General features: G+C 41.5%; 1 protein-coding gene across 1 annotated transcript in view; it reads left to right on the forward strand.

The window, feature by feature from the left end:
* The first annotated feature begins 2,829 nt into the window (after positions 1 to 2,829).
* The window catches only part of LOC136883431 (uncharacterized), a 35,697-nt gene continuing 20,487 nt past the window's right edge, over positions 2,830 to 18,039 (forward strand). Inside the window, exon 1 of the mRNA XM_068229571.1 lies at positions 2,830 to 2,951. The gene's annotated coding sequence lies outside the window, so the exon portion shown is untranslated. The remainder of the gene's footprint in view (positions 2,952 to 18,039) is intronic.

The following is an 18,039-nucleotide window of genomic DNA, read 5'->3' on the forward strand; positions in this document are numbered from 1 at the left end:
CTTGATGTTGAAATTTGCACCAGTATTAAATGAAAATTGCTTTTCTGGACCAATGTCCCTATAACATAATCTGCCTGACAAAACAACTGAAGAACCCAGAAGGGGAGGAGAGTGAACGAAACGAAAGGTCACGTGTTGCGAGGGTACGTGATGCTATTTCAGTGATAACAATATCGAGTCAAATTTGCAACGAAATCGACAGTACGAGGCCAGTTATCAGTATGACGATGTATCTTCTCTGGCCTAGATGAATGCACTGAATCAGCTGGAAAGGATATCAAAGTCGTTGTATCATCTGCCGAGGCAAGGTGGCCCACAAATGATGTATCCTGGATGCTGGCACTGGGACAGAGTTGACGTCCGAGCTGGCTCCACGTACATGTTCTATCAGGGGCAGATCTGGAGAACTTGCTGGCCACAGGAGTAAGTCAATATCATGCAGACTGTTCATAGAGAAACGTGCCGAGCATTGTACTGTTGAAATATGGCACCACGGTACTGTCGCATGAGAGGTAACACACGAGGACGCAGGATGTCCGTGACGTACTGTTGTGCCGTCAGAGTTCCCTCAATCACTACCAGTGGTGACTTGAAGTTATAACGGATGACACCACTGTGCCTCTTCGAAACATAGGAAGGATGGGGCCTCTCCCCAGATCGCCGCCATTGTCACAGACGATGGTCATCAAGGGTCATCGCTGGACACAATGCGACGCCACTGAACAGCAGTCCATGCTTCTCGGTCATGGTACCACTAAAAGCTGAGCCGTTTGTGTTGTGATGTTAACGGACGGAAATTCCCTAGTTGGGCTGCTGCTAATCTCTGACTAATGGCGCGGTATGGCACTGGATAAATATTCTCGGATTGAAGGCGCAGATGTTAAGAAGTTACGATATGCTTGGCGCACAATACGGCGATCCTCACTCGTGGTAGTCAGACGTGATCGACCGGAACACTGTCGAGGAATATGCCTGTCCTCACGTTTCCTTGCAATCGGCTGGCATCGAGCACTGTCACATTCGAAAGCCGGAAAAACTTGGATATTGCACGATTCGAGCAGCCAGCCAAATGGAGACCCACAATGAGGCCACTTTCACACTCTGTCAGGTTCTGATAATGCTGTCTCACACGAGTACGCGGCATATCCATGTCCTTCACAGGGATCACGCAACATCCGAAGCTGTTCACGCTCCTTATACACCCTACCAGGCCCGCTAACAACACTACTGTACTCGGGTGGTCGAGCTACCGGTCACAGGGAATTGCAACTCTTAATCATTTACAAACCCGCCGATGGAGTGTACTTGTACAAAGTTACTTAACATCCGACCATATCTCCTGGGTACTTCATTCTTTTGTCAGGCGATGTCCTGTATAAAACAAAGTATCAGGTAGAATACACAAACTGTTCTGACACAATATGATTTTTTTTATCGTGCTTGTTCAAAACAGGCATAAAACCTCATTTTTTCATATTATTGTTTTACTTTGCTTTTGGATACCTCCAATGTCCATTCCTTTCCATTCCTTTGTACTTAAATGAATCTTGAAGGTAACGGGTTTGAGGAATATTCCGAAATAGAAATGATAAAATAATATTGGTAATGGGTCCAGTTTGCTGCTGGATCTCCGCACCAGCAACCGCTCCACCTCTACCAAAATACACTGACATGCCAAAAGTCATGGGATGCCCGTCTAATGAAGTGTACGCCCCTTGCCCCAATCGTGGAGAAATTCAGTTACTTGATGTCGCACAGACTCCAGAGCTCTACCACCTGAACTACTCACGCAGGCGATATTTGTCACTAAATACTGACCGGGTTTGTCACTACCTTTTACAAAATGTAATTTTTATTCATAATTTACTTCTTGAAATAAGCAGTGGTGGTGGGCCCTCACGAGCACATGAACACTTAAACACCCAGTTCTAATGCATTTTCACACATTCATGGATAATTCAAAACTGTTTCCTTTGTTTCGACCTGATTTCATCAATCGATCGAAAGCATTCGACTTATATCGAAGCTCCGTTACATTGGCAGCTTTTCGTTTACTTTACATCACAGTCTACGCGATTAGTCGGTTACTACGTAACAACACTTTACATCACAGTCTAAAAGGTTGCTGGGTTACACTTTCATCACACATTTCCTTACCGGACACTATTTCGTTTCACAAACTTTCGGCTGACCCCCAGCCATAAGACATAAAAAGTTATGTCAAACAATTCCAGCGGTTCCCTTGAGATTGGCGATCTGTGAAGTAATTTTAGCTGTAATTTTCATCCTTATTATTATTATTATTATTATTATTATTATTATTATTATTATTATTATTCTACCGCTCTTCCCCACACTTGTGGGGTCGCGGATGGGAACTACGTCGCACATAATTTATTGCTGAATGCCCTTCCTAACGTCAACCCTATATCGAGGGATGTAATCACTATGTTTGTGTGGTGTGTTACATGAATGTGAAGAGAAGACTGTTGGGAAAAGCAGAAACACACAGCGCCGAGTCAGAACAATTAAGTAGACGCGATTTAAGTCTCTAACCACGCCGAGAATCTAATCCGGGATCCTCTGAACCATTCACCCAAGGAGTCGGATCTATAATTTTAGTGATTTATAATTGTGACTAAAATATTTCTCATTTAACTGACTGTTTACCCCCAGGTAAAACAGAAGGGCTACAGGCGTGTCAGATTAGAATTACAAGGGATGTGATAACAGCCTCGCGCACTTGTTACATTTCATAGTTTGTGAAAGAGAAACGAGGAAAACGGAGAAGACAGATTTCCCCAAGCTTGACGATAGGACGTACTATTATCTTGCCTTCAAACCGCAGCTTCCTCTGGTGCTGCTGGTAGGACGCCAAGGCAAGCTGGGTGTAGCCAGTTGCAGTGTTCCTTACGCCGCGCTAAACTCCAGTCGTCCGCGTCTAAACAGAGGTAAGTATTCTCTAGACAAATGAGACTCACTGTCGTCTTTAGTAAGTGATATTCAGACTTACGTTGATGACATGCATCTCCACGTTTTCCGTACACGTTCCATTACACAAAATAATACATATTGATAAGTGATGTTCCTGCAATCCTAACAGCCCTGTCACAATGGAATTTAGTGTGTCTGATATTCTAAATTCGATCTTCAATGTACACAAGGGAACTATTGTCTTACTTTCAAAAATTTGTGATTGCTAGGATTTCGAGTTTATCGCTGTCACATGAGCACTTAAACCATTTTAAAAATCTCATACTGAAGTGATATCCTTTTTGTTCTAAAGTCATTAGTGAGATCACCAGTTCGTCAGCGATCACTATATGGACATTTCCCTCACAATTTCAAAAATTAAAATAAAATGTGAACATTGGTTCACAAATGTACGACTTTTCTTCATTTTCTTTTGCACTATTTTCGTACACTACGCTAAGTAACCAACAAATACAAGTTTAAGGACCGTACGGAGCTAAGAGAGGGACATCAGTGTAGTTACCAGAGTGAACCATTCTTATACAGCTCATCTCATTGGCTAGTTACTCATCATATTCATTTAAATATTGACGAATATCGTGAGATAATGCAGGAGAAATACACTGTTCACATTCACGAATACAATATCGGTCTAAAGTTTAGGACCATATAAAGAAATCACAAAATGTCCTCTAAAACAAAAAATTGTGCTAATAGACCTCTGATATTTTCTTTCTGAGCTCTTACATCTAGTAAGATGCATTATGTCGCCTGATTTCATTGAGTTAGTGTTTGACTCGTTGGCTGAATGGTCAGCGTACTGGCCTTCGGTTCAGAGGGTCCCAGGGATTTTAACCTTAATTGGATAATTTCAATTGCTCGAGGGCTGGGTGTTTGTGATGTCCCCAACATCCCTGCAACTCACACACCACACATCACAAAATCCTCCACCACAATAACACGCAGTTAACTACACATGGTGATGCATCTACACCGGGCGAGTTGGCCGTGCGGTTAGGGGTTTGGGAGATAGTGGGTTCGAGCCCCACTGTTGGCAGCCCTGAAGGTAGTTTTCCGTAGTTTCCCATTTTCACATCCTCTCAGTTTTCATTACTGCGTTGATGGGGTGAACGTTCCTTTTGGGGATCATTGTAAGTATCTGGGTGTTAATATAAGGAAAGATCTTCACTGGGGTAATCACATAAATGGGATTGTAAATAAAGGGTACCGATCTCTGCACATGGTTATGAGGGTATTTAGGGGTTGTAGTAAGGATGTAAAGGCGAGGGCATATAAGTCTCTGGTAAGACCCCAACTAGAGTATGGTTCCGGTGTATTTGACCCTCACCAGGATTACCTGATTCAAGAACTGCAAAAAATCCAAAGAAAAGCAGCTCGATTTGTTCTGGGTGATTTCCGACAAAAGAGTAGCGTTACAAAAATGTTGCAAAGTTTGGGCTGGGAAGACTTGGGAGAAAGAAGACGAGCTGCTCGACTAAGTGGTATGTTCCGAGCTGTCAGCGCACAAATGGCGTGGAATGACATTACTAGACGAATAAGTTTGAGTGGCGTTTATAAAAGTAGGAGAGATCACAATATGAAGATAAAGTTGGAATTCAAGAAGACAAATTGGGGCAAATATTAATTTATAAGAAGGGGAGTTAGGTATTGGAATAACTTACCAAGGGAGATGTTCAATGAATTTCCAATCTCATTGAAATCATTTAAGAAAGGGCTAGGAAAACATCAGATAGGAAATCTGCCACCTGGGCGACTGCCCTAAATGCAGATTAGTTTTGATTGAAAAAAAAATATATACATGGAATAATAAATTATACACTTTTAATTATGTGTTCACACATTAAATAAACTCATATTAATATAAATACAGCGGATGTTTCATGACATAACCTCACAAATAAAACGATCGTGATTTGTACCAAATAAAGTCCGGACGTAACTACGTATGTAATAATAATACTAATAGATGTTGAGAACTTCACAGCCACACCACACATGGAATAATAATAATAATAATAATAATAATAATAATAATAATAATAATAATAATAATAATAATAATTCGAGTTCGATATTGGCATTATTAACCCATGGGTTAGATAATATTGTTTTCAGGTTACATCAATCTATTAGACTTGCGTCAATGGCAGATGCCGTCCACCCTCATCGGAGGGTCTGCCTTACAAGGGCTGCACCCGGCTAGAAATAGCCACACGAAATTATTATTATTATTATTTAATATTATTATCATTCTTCTTCTTAATAATAATAATAATAATTGTTACCGTATTTTTAGTGGTAGGTAGAGGTGAAAGAAGGTGCGGGTGTGAACGGGTCTCAACCTACGAAATTAAAGTTAATGTAAAATTTAACAAGGTTATATTTTCTTAGCAAAAAAAAAACAAGAAATAACAATAATGGCAGGTACAGAGTAGCAAAACCGAGAATGTACAATTACAGGATTTGGGCTCCGAGAGCCAGACACACAATTCTGAGCAATTAGCCCAACTTTACGATATACAGAATTCAACAAAGGGGCAGAAGACCCCAATCAAGCCCAGGAGCACTTGCTCCAATTACACAGTAAAGCCTCCTCAAGGCATACAACACTCAGTTTTCGAAAAAGAGCCACTCGCTCTCAACTTTAAGCCTATCAAAGGCCACACCAAACTCCACCTTCAAGTTGTCCTCTAAGGACATATACACAGGGGTAACATACCCATCCTACTGAGGTCTATTGAGTGATAAAAAGGTTAATTACTTGACCTCTAAAATAACAATAGAGAGGAGGCGATCTGCACTCCTAATACACTTGTTTAAAACCCTAATCTGGCACTAGGCCGCTAATGCAAGGGCTAATCCCATACTACAGAGGTGACTTTAGAAAAGAACAATTTACTTTACATTAATGAAGAATCGGTTGTGAGAAATAAGTTCACCTCAAAAAAAAAACAAAATGAGTGGGAGCTCGAGAGGGTTAAGCACTCTCTATCCCAATATGTAGCCTTAAAAGATAATAGATGCTAAGAGTAGTTACATTTTAGGAAAAGGTTACATGGTAGAAACACTTCGGACCCGCCCCGAGAGTTAAACTGCTGAGCTAGCAAGAAAAGAAGTTATTAAAAGGCCATTACCTTGGAGTAGAACTGCTCCCCGAAGACAGAGGCGCTTCCCGCCCCCTGCTATGTACTTTACACACTGAACGATGGTACTGAAGTGGCGCAGAGACCCTAAAATCAGCAGTTTATATACTCTCGCGGAAAGTTCGAGGCGTTTCAGGAAGGAAAACACCCGCCCACAATCATTTATTGGTGGATAAAGAACACCCCTACACAATATGAAGAAGAAACACATTATTGGTGGAAAATTAATTAAAGAAATTCGGGATTGGCTAGATTCAAAACAAGGGGAAAGAAAGGGTTAATATTGCCAACTTAAACAATGACAGAAAGAAATTTAGCAAAGAACCAACTTTTGAAATTAAATTTTCTCCAAAAGAACAGTTCTTTCACTTCGCACTAGGGTGCACCGTTGTAGTTCTTCAATAGTGTCCTCTAGAAGAGAAAGTTCAAACTTCTTACTACAAGAAAAACAAAATTACATCGAAAACAACACAGTTCAGAAACTTCAAAATTTCCAAGTAGTGGCATCTTCAGGGTAACTTGAAAATTAACACATAAGACAAAGTTCAGACTTCTCCCAGTAGGGGAGTTTCAACTGGCGCAAAGTTTAAATAAGCGGCGTGGAGGTGTACCGCCCGGTACAGACCTCCCCCTCCCAAAAGTTCCTCCAAGGGGGTAACACGGAAGAACATACACTTTTGTTTGAAAACAAGGTCCAAGTTATGATGTTGCTATAGAGATTAATTGCAGAAGCATTTATCAAAATAGTGAAAATTTGATTTGATCCAGTTTCGAAAATTCTCGTAGTAACTGCTGAAGTAATGTCTTTATGTTTGTAGAAGTTGAATTCAGAAGATAAACTTTTAATACTTGAAAGTGAAGAAAATTTTTGCAAAGTCCACCAAATATTGCTGTTGAATTCCCAAGTGTAGTAATTGCTGATAGTAAATGTCCATGTAGTTGATGTTGATTAAGTTGGATGCCCAGACCGGCCGTTGCAGCTTGCGTCCAAAGGCGGCCGCTCGGACCCCTCAAGTACCCTGAGATACCGCTCGCCCGCACTATGAGGGGAGCAGTGGTGTTGAAGCACGCCGCGCCCGCGGTGAACATATACAGGCTGCGGGCAAGTAGCAGGTCGTGCGCCGCACATCAGCCTTGGCCGGGAGGAGGGCTCCGGCTCGCCGTACACTGGTCGACCTCGCTGGAAGAGAGGGGGCCCTTCCTCTATTCCAGTAGCGGTACAGCGCCGCGCGGCTGCGGGGGCACTGAAACATTAAAGCTAGGCGGCAGAATTTGTTGGACCATCATCTTTTTTGAGGGCACAGGCTTTGTGGAGAGGTTGAGGGGCCAGCGGCGTGCAGATATCCATGGCATTGTATATATAAGCAAGCCACTGTGTGTAGTGGAGCAGGGGACGGGAGCGTGGTAATGGCCGTGGCAAGGTCAGGATGGCAGCTTAACTAATCGGGGGAGGTTTACACAAAATAATTACATATAAAGGGAAACAGATTGCAAGGGCGGAAGGCCTAAAAGTGAAACCTCTCAGAGAAAGAGAAAAAAAAATATAACCTTTCTATTTCTTTTAAAATTATATGAAGCAAGTTAACACAGAAATTACACCGGTTTCACCTGGGACAGGTGAACCCTAAATATCCTCTCGGTGGCTGGATTACTTAATAACAACGTAACCGGCGTAAGGAAATCGAGAATGATACACGGCCCATGGAATCTGGGGGCAAGCTTGCCCGCGGGAACAAAATTCTTGACCATCACTTGGTCGCCTACCTTCAAATGGGTGGGTCTCCCTCCACGATCATATCTTTCCCTAACCTTTTCATGAGAGACTTTAAGATTGGCTTTAGCCTTCTTCCAAAGATCTTTAGTGTTGTCTGGGTCTATTGTCTCAGGTAGAATGTCACTCAGAGAGCAGAGGTTGGAGAGCGGCGTGTTGGGAACGAACTTAAACATCAAGGAAGCTGGAGTAAACTTGTGAGATTCATGAACCGCCGAATTCAAAGCAAAAGCTAACCAATGCAGGGACGTGTCCCACCTAGAATGATCTTCATGATGATAGGCAATAAGCGCAGACCTGAGATTACGATTAACCCGTTCAGCCAGAGATGGTTGAGGGTAATAAGCAGAAGTCGTCACATGAGAGATGGACAAGTCAAAACAGAATTTACGAAAAAGATTTGATGTAAACGCCTTAGCATTATCAGACACAATATATATTGGCACGGACCAAAAGAAGCAAAAATAGAATTTAGGCAAGTAATGGTGGACTGAGCGGTAGCCAGCTTAGTCGGAAATAACCACGAAAATCTTGTAAAACCATCTACGCATACAAAGATGAATTTGTTGGCATTTCCCTTTGACTGGGGGAAGGGTCCTACATAATCAATATACAGGCGTTCCATGGGGCGCGACGCTTGATGTGAAGACAGAAGGCCTACCTTGGTGGACATGGTTGGTTTACTAAGCAAACAAGATTTACAAGCTTTTACTAGTTCAAGGATTTCACCGTCCATACCCTTCCAGATGAACATTTCACGAATCTTCTCACGAGTTTTAAAGATGCCTAGATGCCCTCCTAATGGGGTCTCATGATAGTACTTGAAGATCATAGGTACAAGAACAGCTGGAACGACAACCTTCATCATCTTATCATGCCTCGAAGGGCAACATAAAACACCATTCCTCAAAACATAAGGGACGACATGTTCCCCAGAAGAAAGGGTTTCCATTATCGGAGCCAGCGTCGGATCTTCACGTTGGTATTTCTCGATATCCCTAAAGAGCATGGGAGCATCTGTTAAGATGGCATTAACATCAGACAGCACGGACTCGGGAGGTGAAGAACTATCGTCCGGATCATGGGTCTCGACATCGTTGGAAAACATACGGCTGAGTCCATCAGCAACAACATTTTCGGTACCTCTGATATGCCTGACATCGAATTGGAAGGCAGAGATTCGGATGGCCCAACGGGTTATACGACCAGTACGACGCGGCCTACCTAAGACCCAGCTTAAGGCTTGATTATCTGTCTCCAGGTCGAATTTGACATGTTCCAGATAGAGACGGAACTTTTCTAAGGCAAATAAGACTGCCAAACCTTCGAGCTCATATATGGAATATTTTGCTTCTTGAGCCGATAGCGTCCTAGATGCATAGGCGATGGGTCGCCTCCCTAGTTCAGTCTCTTGAAGAAGGACTGCAGCTACCGCCGACGACGACGCGTCGGTTTGGACGATGAATTTCTTCGAGAAATCAGGCATAGCAAGGACAGGGGCATTACAAAGAGCTAATTTAAGATCTTCAAAAGCGGCTTGTTGAGAAGGTCCCCACTCGAATTTTATGCCTTTCCTACGAAGAAAGTTTAAGGGCGCCGCTCTATTAGCGAAGTTAGGAATAAACTTCCTGAAGAAATTCACCATACCAATGAACCTGGCGATACCTTTAATGTCCTTGGGAGGTTTAAAATCACGGATGGCCTGTGTTCTAGAATGATCGACGGCAACACCATCAGGTGACACAATATGCCCTAGGAATGACATAGAGGGCTTAGCAAAGGCAACCTTGGACAACTTGACAGTTAACCCAGCCTTACGAAGGCGATTGAGAACTTCTCGCAGATGATCTAGATGTTCTTCAAAGGTCTCCAAAAATACGACGACATCATCCAAGTAGTGATACAAGTACTCAAATTTGATGTCGGAGAAGACCCTATCTAGCAGCCTAGTGAGTACAGCTGCTCCCGTGGGGAGCCCGAAAGGCACGCGGTTGTATTCATACAAATTCCAATCCGTGGCAAACGCTGTAAGATGTTTAGACACTTCCGCTAGGGGAATTTGATTGTAGGCCTGATTCAGGTCCAGGATAGTAAAGAACTTGGCCTTACGAAACCATGAAAAACAAGAATGAAGGTCAGGAAGGGGCACAGATTGTAACACCACCTTCCGATTGAGAGCCCTATAATCAATGACAGGCCTGAAGCCCCCTTGGGGTTTCGGTACTAGAAAAATAGGCGAAGAATACGCCGACTTAGAGGGCCTAATAATACCATCCTTCAACATCTGATCGATGATTTCTTTCAGAGCCTTCATTTTAGGTGGAGATAGCCCATAAGGTGGAAAACGGACAGGAATCGAATCCGTGACCTCAATTTTGTATTCGATAAGGTCAGTAACACCAAGAGTATCAGAGAACACCTCTGGAAACGACTGACACAACTTACGAATACTATCAGCCTGCTCCTCAGGTAGATGTCTAAGGTCTAACAACATCTCATCCTGGGTAGGCGAAATAGATGAACATGACGCAGAATTACATTTTAATAAGGGGATTTTACAATTGGAAGCAAATTTGAAAGTGCACGACCTACTCTGAAGATCGAGCACCAGACCAGTGTGAGAAATAAAGTCGGCTCCCAATATGATGGGGCAAGACAAGTGCTTGGCCACAAACAATTTGATTTTCCATTTAAATTTAAAAATACGAATTTTGACATTTACAGAACCGAGAATTTCTAATGGAGATGAATTAGCCGAAACGTATTGAACAGTAGATGAACCATAGTCAGGTAGTTTACAAACAGATTTTAATTTTGAATACCATTGATCCGAAATAATTGAACAAACACTGCCTGAATCTAATAAAGCTGTTATTGGTTCATTATTTAACTCAATTTTAAGAAAAGGAACCGGTGCGGGGGTATCCGCCGCAATCCTAAGACATTCTTTGGGGCATTCGAAAGATGAATTTGAAGATAGAACATTCCATGAATTTTCGACCTGTTTACCAGGGGCTGAGCCTCGGGAAGAGGGATTAGTCGACTCAGCCGAAGCCACTAGTCATTTTTTATTATTGGCATTGGTGGAGTTTGCACCAGAAGTTGAGCAGGAGGGGGTGCTATTTGATTTTGGGCAATTCTTGGCGATATGTGAGAAAGCCCCACATTTAAAACAGCCTTGTGATGAACCAGCTCCATTATTTGCCCTACTAGATTTGATTACTGGACACTTGTTCCGAAGATGGTCAGGCGACCCGCAAGCGTAACATTTACGAGGTGTGACTGATCGGCGAGGTGGAGGCCGAGTATTACTAAAAGAAGGCGGGGGTTCTTTCGCGACCCGCAAGGAATCGGCGTATCTAACTCCTTCCGCTGAGACGGCCAATGCTTCAAATTCAGAGAAGGTTTGCGGGCACGCCGCGAAACACAAATATGACCTATAGGATGGTGAAATTCCTTCTACAATAGCCTGTACAATCTGATCTTCAGGAAAATGAAGAGCAAAAACCCTAGTATAAAACTTAATATCTTGGATGAAATCTGCCAAGTTTTCATCCAAGCGCTGTACCCGATAATAGTACTTCTGAATAAGGGAGGACCTTGCCCTAGCCGGGATGAAGTTAGCTAGCAGGTGGGCGTGGAAGTCTGCAATCGATGATTGCTCGGCAATGGCTCTTACTATTTTGTCTGAGAGAATACCTACTGCATAGGGATAGATGATTTGCAAAATCTGACATGGGGAAAGAGAAAAAACAAGGGCATGATCCTGAAATTCTACTAAAAACCTTAAGAAAGAAATAACTTCACTGGTGGTGTTAACAGAAAACTTCGAGATACCTCTGAGCAACATTGCCAATGGATGAGGCAAGCTGCTGAACCCAGGTGACATAGTAGGTAGAGGTTTCAGTGGCGAAGAAGTTAATTCAGAACGTACATTACTCAACGATGCACGGCGTTCAGACTCGTTGTCCAATGGGGCAGAGGTCGTTTGAGCTCCAACGGTTATCCTATTGACTTCTCCCTTAGGAGGCTCTTCCTCACTACCTACATTCACCGTGGTGGGTTGATCGTTTTTGGGAGGAACTTCCCCAGTTAACAATTGGGTAACCTTACTGGATAATTCCGAAATACTTTCAAGCAACGTACTAGCTTCCTTCCTCTGAACGTCATTCAACTTTAGAGACAACAGATCGTTAACTCTATTTGAAAAATGAAATAGCCTGGCTTGCACACGCTTAATTTGATTCGGAGAAGGATCATTTTCGTCAAAAAAACTAACTACAGATGCTAGCCCAGTAGTATTCTCGGTGATCGTGGAAGGAGAGTCGTCAATTTCTTTCTCTCCCAAAGTGGGGATGGAAATGGGCAAATCAAGGGACTCTCTAAGCTTGTTTGTGTCTACTGCAACCGTGCCTCCAGATTGCACATTTCTAATAGTCAATTCATAGATCAACTCCTCCTTGCGCAAATAATTAAGATGGAGAACATCGCGAGGGCCGGGCATGATGACAGAACAATTTTGAAAAAGGAAAAAAAATCAAAACTTCCAGCAACAGAGAAAATTGTTAGAGTTCGAATCAAAACAATGTTTAGCCGTCAAAAGGGGCTAAATTGAGACCCATTCAACCACGCTCTGCTACCACTTGTTACCGTATTTTTAGTGGTAGGTAGAGGTGAAAGAAGGTGCGGGTGTGAACGGGTCTCAACCTACGAAATTAAAGTTAATGTAAAATTTAACAAGGTTATATTTTCTTAGCAAAAAACAAGAAATAACAATAATGGCAGGTACAGAGTAGCAAAACCGAGAATGTACAATTACAGGATTTGGGCTCCGAGAGCCAGACACACAATTCTGAGCAATTAGCCCAACTTTACGATATACAGAATTCAACAAAGGGGCAGAAGACCCCAATCAAGCCCAGGAGCACTTGCTCCAATTACACAGTAAAGCCTCCTCGAGGCATCCAACACTCAGTTTTCGAAAAAGAGCCACTCGCTCTCAACTTTAAGCCTATCAAAGGCCACACCAAACTCCACCTTCAAGTTGTCCTCTAAGGACATATACACAGGGGTAACATACCCAACCTACTGAGGTCTATTGAGTGATAAAAAGGTTAATTACTTGACCTCTAAAATAACAATAGAGAGGAGGCGATCTGCACTCCTAATACACTTGTTTAAAACCCTAATCTGGCACTAGGCCGCTAATGCAAGGGCTAATCCCATACTACAGAGGTGACTTTAGAAAAGAACAATTTACTTTACATTAATGAAGAATCGGTTGTGAGAAATAAGTTCACCTCAAAAAAAAAACAAAATGAGTGGGAGCTCGAGAGGGTTAAGCACTCTCTATCCCAATATGTAGCCTTAAAAGATAATATATGCTAAGAGTAGTTACATTTTAGGAAAAGGTTACATGGTAGAAACACTTCGGACCCGCCCCGAGAGTTAAACTGCTGAGCTAGCAAGAAAAGAAGTTATTAAAAGGCCATTACCTTGGAGTAGAACTGCTCCCCGAAGACAGAGGCGCTTCCCGCCCCCTGCTATGTACTTTACACACTGAACGATGGTACTGAAGTGGCGCAGAGACCCTAAAATCAGCAGTTTATATACTCTCGCGGAAAGTTCGAGGCGTTTCAGGAAGGAAAACACCCGCCCAAAATCATTTATTGGTGGATAAAGAACACCCCTACACAATATGAAGAAGAAACACATTATTGGTGGAAAATTAATTAAAGAAATTCGGGATTGGCTAGATTCAAAACAAGGGGAAAGAAAGGGTTAATATTGCCAACTTAAACAATGACAGAAAGAAATTTAGCAAAGAACCAACTTTTGAAATTAAATTTTCTCCAAAAGAACAGTTCTTTCACTTCGCACTAGGGTGCACCGTTGTAGTTCTTCAATAGTGTCCTCTAGAAGAGAAAGTTCAAACTTCTTACTACAAGCCAAACAAAATTACATCGAAAACAACACAGTTCAGAAACTTCAAAATTTCCAAGTAGTGACATCTTCAGGGTAACTTGAAAATTAACACATAAGACAAAGTTCAGACTTCTCCCAGTAGGGGAGTTTCAACTGGCGCAAAGTTTAAATAAGCGGCGTGGAGGTGTACCGCCCGATACAATAATAATAATAATAATAATAATAATAATAATAATAATAATAATAATAATAATAATAAAGTCTCAGGTAAGACCCCAACTAGAGTATGGTTCCAGTGTATGTGACCCTCACCAGGATTACTTGATTCAATAACTGGAAAAAACAAAGAAACGCAGCTCGATTTGTTCTGGGTGATTTCCGACAAAATAGTAGCGTTAAAAAAGTTGCAAAGTTAGTAATAATAATAAAATAATAATAATAATGATAATAATAATAATAATAATTTTTACGGAGGTTATCAGTGGAGCAGAAAGAGGTGAAAGAAGGTGCGGGTGTTGAATGGATCTAACCAGCACATCAAAATTGAATTCAAAACTTGAACAAATGTTATATTTCTCTTTAAATCGCAAACTTAAGAATCTTTTCACTGAATGAACAACATGAGGTTACCGGTACAATGACAATTTCAAAAACTGGAAAATTTAAGATTCAGATCTTGACAATTCTGGGCTACAAGCCCTCAGGTTATAATTTTACAACTGAAAGAGGTATTATTTAGGTAAGGGCAGAAAACCCCTTAATTCAAGAGCACTTGCTCCCAAAATTTACAATACCTAGTCTTCCAGAGGCACACTTTACTATTACCAAACTTCAAAAGAGCTAACAGGCTCTCAGTTCCCTCCAGCCTACACGAGGCAACATTACTTCAAAATCAAACACTCACTGGTCTCTCAAGGCACGAATTACAAAGAGAAATAGTATTACACAGTGGTATTTAGTACCCAACATATAGGGCCTTTGCGGAAAAGAACATGTTAAATAAATGGCTCGAACACAAACTGAATGGAGGCGAACACTGCGGTCCAGGTAATGAAATACACAATCCTATAGGGCTCTCGGCCGATGAAGCAGGGGTTATTCCCAAACTACTGAGGTGGCTCCATGGAAATCACTTTAACACATTACAGGAAGAAGAGAGTTACGAAAACGTAGTCACCTCAAACCAATATGAAGGGGAGCTCGAGAGGGTAACTCACTCTCTATCCCCGATTTCCAGTTAAAGATTTTATGAAGTTTCACATTAGCCTAAAGAAAATTTACATTTTAGAAAGTATGTTACAAAGTTAATGATTCGGACCTTCCCCTCGTATAAAGCTACAGAAAAGAGAATTTATGTGGCCATTACCTTTTAGATGTTCTGCTGACCGAAGAAAGAGGCACCCCGCCTCCTGTATTAACACACACACACTAGAAAGACGTTGATCAATAGACAAGGAAACATGAAAAGCCGCAGTTTACATACCCTCAGGGAAGGTTCGAGAGGATTCTGGGCTAATCCGTACACACCCTTCAAATTTTATTGGTTAAACTCAAAAGTTACACTGAAAATCGAACAAGAAGCCTGTGATAGGTTGACAATTATTTACAGAAAATCCTGAATGGCTAGATTCAAAACTGGCGGAAAGAAAAAGAAGTTTCGCCAACCCAAAAATAAATAAACATAGGTTCCGTTATGGTAAGGTAGGGTGGCCAGTTCCTTTCCGCTCCTCCATTCCCTTACCCCCCACCAACAGCGCGTGGTAACCCATCCAACTCCTGACCACGCCCAATGTTGCTTAACTTCGGAGATCTCACGGGATCCGGTGTTTCAATACGGCTACGGCCGTTGGCTTTCCGTTATGGAAAACCTAGGAATACGGAACTTTTTTAATTTATCAGTTCTTCCACCTTGCACCAGAGTGCATGATCAGAGTTTTTTAGTAGTGACATCTGTGGAAAAATGTCCAAACTTCTTGATGTATAGCAAAACAAAACAAGGAGAAATTCAATCAGTTTGCGAAACTTCACAATAACACAATTCCTTAATATTTCAGTGGTGACATCTTCTGATTAAAGTTCCAAGTTCTGGTAGTATTAGTTTCACCTTTTGATCGATAGAGGAGTTCATAAGGGCGCTTATTTTGAATGAGCGGAGTTGAGGTGTACCTCCCGGTATAATAATAATAATAATAATAATAATAATAATAATAATAATAATAATAATAATAATAATAATAATAATAATAATAATAATAATAATGTGTTAGTCCAATTACTGCAGAAGTTATGAATTTTTAACTCTTGGTAAGTCACACTAAAGAAATCAAATCGTCGCCATAAGACCTATCTGTCTCGGTGCGACGTAAAGCCCCTAGCAAAAAAAAAAAATAATCAAAAATGTTGGTAATATGTTGTACTGTATACTCTAACTGGTTGAGGCGGTAAAGGCGTTCTCGGTTCGCCCGGAAGGACGCGGGTTCGAATCCCCTTCAGGAAGTCGTAAAATTTAAGAAATGAGATTTCCACTTCCGGAGATGCATATGGCCCTGAGGTTCACTCAGCCTACACCAAAAATGGGTACCAGGTTAATTCCTGGGGGCAAAGGCGGCCGGGCGTAGAGCTAACCACTCTACCCCATCAAGTGCCGAGGTTACGGGTAGTGGAAGCCTTTACCTTCCACCCCTCCAAGGGCCTTCATGGCCTGTACGGAGTTGACTTTGCTTTTAGCAATTGGTGTGGGCCATTTTAGAATAAAAAAAATAAAACTTCCAGAAATATGCGGCACCGGCTTTATGCTCGTTTTATTACCAAGCAGCGGCAACGTGGTTGACATTTCTTTGTCTTAGTTATGTATGGCCCAAATTCTTGAGGCGATCTATCGGCGTCAGATTTATCTGCCTTCATTTGCACTCTGCAGGGGGCAGCCAAGAACACATTTCTGATGCCGAGAGCTCACACTGTGACCTATGAAAAGAGCGATGAAAAATTACCCATCTTAGCGCTGGTTTGAAAAAAAAAAACCGCACAAAAATCGGTGCCACACTTTTTCGGAATTTTTATATTTATACAAAAATGACTCCAGCCTATTTCTAAGTCTACAAACGAGTCTTGGTGGTGATACAGCCAATCAGAGTATAAAATTTACTTTCTGATGTGACCTTCCAATACCTTTTTTTTTTTTTTGCTACGGGCTTTACGTCGCTTTTCCAATACCTAAAAATGTATAATTTCAGCAGTACAATAAAATCATGTGACTTATACCATCCTAGATGCGAGAGCTCAGGAAAAAATACAGAGGTCTAGTAGCACAATTTTAGGTTCGAGATAACATTTCATCATTTTTGATGTGGTCCTAAACTTTTGACCGGTACTGTACCTTCTAATTAATCACTTTTCAAAAGTGAAAGAATTCTTGAGGGAAAAAAAAGAGGGTGTCTAAAATGGGCATGCTATTTCACTGCTACCGAGTACTTATCTTATGAATTTATGGCGATATGAGAGCTATTTCAAGCTGTACCTGCTCAAAGTGTCAATGTGGAAATCTGTTTTAGTTCAGAAAAATAATAATAATAATAATAATAATAATAATAATAATAATAATAATAATGTTATTTGCTTTACGTCAACTACTCTTTTACGGTTTTCGGAGACGCCGAGGTGCCGGAATTTAGTCCCGCAGGAGTTCTTTTACGTGCCAGTAAATCTACCGACACGAGGCTGACGTATTTGAGCACCTTCAAATACCACCGGACTGGGCCAGGATCGAACCTGCCAAGTTGTGGTCAGAAGGCCAGCGCCTCAACCGTCTGAGTCACTCAGCCCGGCTTTAGTTTACAAGAAGTACTAGGCTATAAGTGTATTCAGTGAAAATGTATAGTTAACTAGTACAATTTCTAAAACCTGAACTGTATACAGTTTTATGAATGCTATATTAAGGACAAAGAGGTTTTTTATAACATTAGACGTTTTTTAAAAATACAACTAAAGGTGAGGTTATTAACAGAATACATAAAGGAACTCCATGGCGATCGGACTTTGACCTTTACACATTTGGAGGCACTCATTCAATTTCATTTTATGGTTACTGTTGCCTATATGACAACTGACTGAAGGTGACCCAAAACGTCCATTAATATTTGACGTGGCAATGTGAAGTACACACAATGACCAACAGATGGTGCTGGACACCGACACGTCAGCGATGCC

The sequence above is a fragment of the Anabrus simplex genome, chromosome 11 (genome assembly GCF_040414725.1).
Source record: "Anabrus simplex isolate iqAnaSimp1 chromosome 11, ASM4041472v1, whole genome shotgun sequence".
In the NCBI taxonomy this organism is placed as follows: Eukaryota; Metazoa; Arthropoda; class Insecta; order Orthoptera; family Tettigoniidae; genus Anabrus; species Anabrus simplex.